At 35.6% G+C, this 7,526-nt stretch overlaps 1 protein-coding gene across 8 annotated transcripts in view; it reads right to left on the minus strand.

Annotated features, from left to right (window-relative positions):
• The window catches only part of LOC117178232 (mRNA export factor), a 180,509-nt gene that overhangs the window by 132,538 nt on the left and 40,445 nt on the right, over window positions 1-7,526 (minus strand). The window lies entirely within an intron of this gene.

The raw sequence follows: 7,526 nt of genomic DNA on the forward strand, positions 1-7,526 counted from the left end.
GCGGACTAAAATATCAAATCATTTTTCCAAAAAAATCATAGAATCATGCAAAATTGTTTTATAAGGATTTTAGTATAACTTACAGGTAATCTTTGATCAAAATTATAAAATTCAAGATAGGAGATAAAAAAAATAAAGCACAAAAAATCCACAAAAAAATTCACTAAGTAAAAACAAATATTCCGTAAAAAGGGCACAATCTCTCATGTTCGGCCACGAAATTTATATATCTAGCCCATATCGTAACTACCCACTTCTATGGGACGTGTGCACTTGACTACTCCTTGCGGTTGGGAATCAATTTTCCCTGCCCAAATGAGCGTTAGAGCACACTTCAGAATCTCTAAGTACGGAAGCATACCAGGAAGAAGTTGAGATGCTAATTGTTAAATCAATCGGACAATCTGACAGCTGAATAAACGGCTTTTGCCTTAATACAAGAACTTTGGACTTACAAGGCGAAAGTTGGAGGCTTAGGTAACAGGAGCGGTTCAGTCGTTTATGACAGTCCCATAGAAATATCTGCAACAGCATCATTCATGAAGTTGGCACCGACATGCGGTAATTTTGTCAGCGTACTTACCATTCAATTCCCAGGACCCACTACCATACAAGGAATGGAGAAATCTGGTCGAATACTGTTGCGTTAAAAGATGGCCATTGCTCATAGGATGTGATGTTAACGCATATAATTCGACTTGGGATATCAAGGACACCAACCACATGGGGGAAATCTATTATATTACCTCTTAACTACTGAGTTAACTTTACCGAATCAGGATGATAGATAAATCTACCTTCATGACAGCTAGATGTCGCGAAGTAATTAATTTAACATTGTGTTTAGTAAGTATTCGCGAAGTGTTCATAGGATGGCATATATCATCGTATACCACCCTATTGGATCACAGACTGATATGCTTCTCCTTCACAGCCAATAGATCGCAGATTCAAAGGCATAAGAGAGGATCTTAGCAGTTTTCTGGCCGCTATCCCGGGCAGAATCAAGTCTATCGAACAAATAAAATTTGCTGTGGGCATCCTGAAAAAAGATATGAATGCATATAAGGAAAATTGCCCTTTTCGTATAAAAAGAGAATACCAGACGCCTTTTTAAAAGTGCTAAAACGAATGGGAGTTGGGACTTCTACAGGCAACCTTAAGAAGATATATTAATGAGATACAAAATACCTTAAGGGAAATATGTAGGGGATGTTTTCCGAAATTGGAGAATATACCTGAAACTGATAGGACTCCAAAAACTCTTAAGGTGTAAATCATCATGTCAACTAAAGGCATTATTTTTGACTTCGTGCGAAATCGCTGAGGCAACTAATGAGATCCTAGAGCATCTAATAAAGGGTCCACTTCCCGAGCATCGAGTTGAATTACACGAATGAGGGTGAGGACTATAAGTCGTACCCATCAGGAAGATCAACTTTTAGAGCGTGAATGGAAGATTGGAAAGTCGCCGATCGTATTGTCACTCTTTCAAAAATTAGATGGGTGACAAAACAATTCAAACAATTTAAATCTGCAGTCATGCTTAGCAACACGATGCACCGCGGCAGCATGCAGGAATGCTAAAGCAATCTCAATTCCAAAAACGCGTAAGAATACCTACCAGTTTTCTCAAAAAGGCCGGCGTTTATTTGTTTCTTGATTTTGTTTTAGGTCGGTACTATTGTCATTATCTGACTAATCATTAGTAAAAAATGATAATTTACATTTTGCCCAGAAACAAGACGAGGTACTTCAATACTTTGTTATTAAAATCATTATATTCCGACAAGAAAAAAGGTGTTTTTTCTTATCATTATACAGTTCGATATTATGTATTACTTACTAATTTTTCCAACTTATTTTTTATTTTTATTAAATTTTTGTATTCTTTCTTTATATTGAATATTCAGTTTTATATTTCATACATTTATTTTTATATTTATTCATTATTTTCTAATTTTTCATTTGCTACTTCATCTATATCATCCATGATTAAGAGTGTTTTTATCGCTTAGGAACATTTCTGCGTTTATTGTTCAAATTTTCTGCGCAGAATTTGCAATTCAAGATGGCCGACCCTCCCTGTAACTTCTGATCAATCCCCGCGCCTTAGTTATGAGGCATGTGGCTAGTCCCCTCTTATTCCTATGTCCATGAACATAATTATGCCATTTAATGATTATTTATTCCTTATTTTCAATCAAAACTCTTTATTGTATTTTCATTATCACTAGTTTGGACAGTTATGCATTTTATTATTAGTATTTATTCTTCAATAGTTTCCAGTATTTATGTTTTTAAATTAAAGTATAAAATAAAGTGTTTCAAATGAAAATTTCAATAATACAAAATATCAGTGGATGTTTATTAATACGAAGGCTATTAGGTGAAAGATAAGACAATAATCCGATCTATAATAGGACCAATTAGTTCCAGGTGACTCCTCGAAAAAATTCTTCGGTTTCTTTTGATGCCATGATCTAATTTTTTTTCGTTTGTTTGAATAAACCTGTAAATGATGGTGTGTAGGAACTTGACGTTTGCCAATTAAACAGTTTAAACATAATTTTTTCGGAAATATTTAGAAAGACAGAAAGATGGAGGTAATATATTCGCCTGATATTCGCCCCAGTGGGCGGATTCTTGTGAAGAGGGTGTCGTGACGAGCTATTTCTTGACCCCGCATAGAAATATTGAAATTATGTTAATTTACTATCAATTACTGGAGGAAATGAGGTCAGAGTAACGATTCAACCGCAAATTCACAATACTGGCCGAGAATATAAGAGTTCTGCGGCTAGTACTTAATACTAGTACTTGGAAATGAGGTCAGAGTAACGATTCAACCGCACATTCACAATACTGGCCGAGAATATAAGAGTTCTGCGGCTAGTACTTAATAAGACTAGCATAATCTGTAAAATCTCACTTATGGCACTTTGAACTCATTTTTTTAGACTCAAGAAAATTTAAAAAATTTAAAACAATATAAGCCTGGAATATAAGAGTTCCATGGCTGATATATTTGATCAAATTTATTTTCCTATAGCTCTTTATTGTTAACCGTTGCTAAATGAATATTAAATATCGAAGGGAAGTGAGTTTAAATTAAAACAAACTATCATTAAGAAAAGTCACCATCTGCCAGATTGTAAGGTTATTGACAGATTATTATTTAATGGATAGGTCATCGAACATGGGAAAATTACCAAAAGGCCAACCTCGGGATTCCAAATCACATAGATGCTACGTTGTTCTAATTTCGTCAGCACTGCCTTATTTCATGTAACTTTGAGATTATAGTAAACGGAGTAGAAGTACAACCCACAACAATACAGCTGTCAGATTCTGCGGGGTGGCTGCAGTATACGAAGTATACGAGGACTACGCCATGCTCAAATGCGCAAACACTAAACAAATTTGCGCTAGCTAGTTAACAAAGATATCATATTTTAGAGGAGGGGAGGCAGTGTAACGCAGGTGTTAAATCCTCAACAGTGATGTGCAATATAAAGTTAAGGACATGGATTCCTTCGACTTCAAATGCGCTCATGTGCGCCATAATTTTTTGTTGAAAATTCTGAAAATTGCTCACGATATGGAGGTAACAAAATTTTACGAATGATGACCAACAAAATAAAAAGTTTTCAATCCGCATTGATAAAGTGACTTTCCTATAAGGTTTAAAATGTAGTCAGATGCGCCACTTCCAAAATTAACAAAAAAAAATAACACATGCTACCGATAACCTACCCGTTGATATCTCCAAATAACTTAAATTGCAGTATAAAAATATATAATTGTTTCTTCGTATAGGATTTCAAATGCGCTCATATGCGCCACTTTCAAAATTGACAAAACTCATAATCAACCCCCCACAACCACTTGTTACGATCCACTAAACGATGATATCTCTGAATATAACTTAAATTGCAGTATACAAATTTATAACGATCTCTTCACATAGGAATTCAAATACGCTCATATGCGCCACTTTCGAAATTGACAAAAAACCATAATCAACCCCCTCATTACCACTTGTTATGATCCACCACCAGATGATATCTCCAAATAACTAAAATTGCAGTATAAATATATATAATTTTCTCTTCGTATAGGATTTCAAATGTGGTCATATGCGCATGCTACTTCCAAACTACACAATGTTTTTGGCCGAAAACTATGGACTTACAAATAAACAAAATAACTAATGTCCCGGAACTAACTTTGTTTGTAGGCAATGAAAAAAGTTTTTGTTTCATACATAATTTCCAAATTATCGGAATAATAGAGCTGAAATTCGACTCTAGCCTCAAAATAAGGCACATGCATAAAATTTGTATTGAGCACAATATTTTTTTTGGTTATTTCCCCTCAAAAAACAGGCCGAGGACGTCCGTTATGATATTTTATGGCATCTCCGAATTCAGTTTTTTTAAATTTACATTTTTGTGGAAAAAACCCCGGGAGAACTGTACCCGATTGATCACACGACGAAGTATCACACGCCCATAATTATAAACTGCTTTACAAATTAACGTTCTTTATTTACTCAAAGAACATAAATAACTTCAAGGAGCTGTCGCAATGCCCTCTTAACAGCTAAAGAAGAACGCCCACCCATCACTAACGAGGAGGTGGAAAAAGTGTTAAGAGGTACAAAGAACTATTACGCTACGAGACCATATGGCATCGAGATCTTTACAGCTATCCTAAATGATAAGTATGTTCGGACAATCGAACCTCTGTGGCAAGAAATTAACGAACACGGCCCAAAGAAAGGCGTAGTAGAAGGGTTGGAGAACCTGCTCATTGATAAATGTGTTTGCAAAGACGCAGGATTCTAGCAGCGCGATCTATTGTTGGCCTGGATTGTTTACCGGAAGACTTTCGCTTCGGCCTCCCATAGACTTATAATCCGTCTTTGGGAAATCTTAAAGTTCATCCGTTCATCAGAGAGGTGTCTTTCAAGGCGACACCATGAGCAGACTCCTCTTTTGCCTCACAATATTGCCACTATTTCTCGCACTTAGCCATTCCGAAGGATACTTTTGCAGCCAACCTGGAAATCTAAAGCATAAGGTCACTCATGTATTTTACATGGATGATATTAAGATCTATGTTAAAAATAAAAAGCAATTATACCTAGATCTCGGGATTGTCAAGAAATACACTCTGGAGATTGAAATAGAGTCTGTGTTAGAAAAATTCGCCAAAGTTTATTTGAAGCGAGAAAAACTTAATGACTTCCTCGAAGACCCTGAGCTCGCCGACAGAAGCACTATACGAGACCTGGGCGTGTCAAAGAACCACATTCAGGATGTGAAATCTATAAAGGATAATCTACGCAGAAGATACAAACGTCTGATTCGGGAAATTTGGTCTTCCGAATATTCGGTGAGGAACAAAGTATCAGCAACAAATACATTTGCCGTCCCGGTAGTACTCTATTCATTTCGAGTGATTGCATGGACGAAGGACGAGCTTCGATCTCTTGATATCGGGACACGAAAGGATATGCACATAAAGAAAAGCATGCAGCATAAGTCTCCTATTCCGCGACTCTACATCTCACGCCATCAAAGTGGTCGCGGAATACTGAATCTGAGTTTCTCCATATCAGGATAATTCTGGGTACAGTACATATAGTCGCAAATGGACGGAACCCTCTACTTAAAATGACCAGGAAGCACGAAGAAGCGGGAAAAGGAGCGTTTCTATACAAAACAGTGAAAAAGGCTGCTGAAATACGCTTCCTTCACTTCAATATCAGGGGTAAAAAAAATACTTCAAATCTTATCAATCTCGAGTATTCACCCAAAAAGCCCGGATTAAGAAAGTACAAAAGTAAGAACACCGTGAACAGCTCTTCCTCAGAAATGTGGAGGATAAGTCGATGTCGTACGAGCTAACGATTGCTTTCCTTAAATCACCTAGATTGAAGTCGGGTACAGAGGGTTTCATTTTGGAATGTCAAGGCGGTGCCATTTTTAATTTAGCATACCGTCTCCACAGTTTGAGCTAAGACATTCCCGATGATAGCGGCTGAGCGTGTTATGCACACCACGAGCATCTAGGACACATACTGTAGTGTCCTACCTCTATTAAAAGAAACAAAATCATTCAAGCTTGTAACGCTACCTTTTCAAATAAAAGGAAAATTAAATTTGACGGTCTCTCAGTAGTGCAGACGGCACCCTGATTAGGTTAATCGAAATTCAAAACGGATAACTATTCAAATAATTCTTCAACCAATAATTTGACACAAAAAAGGTAATCTCGATTTTTGGGCGCCAGTCCTTTCTTGGGAAAAAGGCAAACCCACCCAATCAAAATGAGTGAGAAGTCAAAAAGACATGCGGAATCTACATTCCAAGCGGGAAAAGGGAACCTCACTGAACGCTACGCGTTTCAGTCTAAACGACCAAAGTGGAAAACTCACGGACTTCAATTAAATGGGTGAACCTTAACCTAAAACACGCGAAAACCTAAAATAAAAGATCAAGGGTGTCCAAAAAATAAAGTAACAAAAAATATATAAGAAAATCTTAACAATAACTATAACCACAAAAAAGACAACAAAAGGTAAAAGATTTGAAACCAAGAAAAAGATAATAAAAAATTGTAAAGGACAAAATTAGGGTGGACAAAAACTATTAGCTCTGTCTGACTTTAAAATGGTAGAGAGGAGTGGAGGAGGTTTATAATTACAAAGCTCATATTTCTCATTAGAATTGTTAGCAACAATTTAATCACTACTTCGGAAAAGTACAACAAAAGACAAATATAGGGGTTAAAAGAGAAAACAATAAAATCATATAAAATATAACTTGATATGTATAAAGAGAATCGCAAACTTTACAAGCAAAATGGGTCATTTCAAGGATTTTCAAATTACGGGGTAATTCGAAATAATCGCCAAATGTCAGAGAATAAGAGTAGGCTAATTTATCTGTTCGATTAGGGGAAGTTTTGCAAAAATTAAATATATTACAATATATATTACAAAAGGCGCCAATGACTTTCAAAATCATATGTTTTAATATCTTATAATATGAAAATATGTTATAAAATAATATGTGATAATATGTTTACATATAATATGTGAAACTCCGAAGGGAGAATTTCAAGTGACCGCCAAAGTAAAAAAAGGGAACAGTATTCGCAGCGGACCTGACCTTGAGCCGATACCGGATATGACTGCTGGCGTTCGGAGCGGCAGCAGTCCTTTTCGAAGGTTCTTAACCTAAATAATTATATTAAAAATTAGTAATTTTAGTCTGAACAAATATGATGGATAATTATGTAGATTTAAATACATTGTTACCTGAGTTGATGATAATTTAAAATATTCAAACAGATCAATTTTCAGACAAAAAAAAGTAACATTTCAGTCAATAATTTAAAAAAAATTAATGAAAATTTAGTCATTTTTTAGAAGTCTCAAAAAATTTTTTTCGAGACTTCACTCGATTTAAACTACATTTTTTTAAATTTGTATGAGAAAAACAAATTAGCGTAGG

The sequence above is a fragment of the Belonocnema kinseyi genome, chromosome 8, assembly GCF_010883055.1.
Source record: "Belonocnema kinseyi isolate 2016_QV_RU_SX_M_011 chromosome 8, B_treatae_v1, whole genome shotgun sequence".
NCBI lineage: Eukaryota > Metazoa > Arthropoda > Insecta > Hymenoptera > Cynipidae > Belonocnema > Belonocnema kinseyi.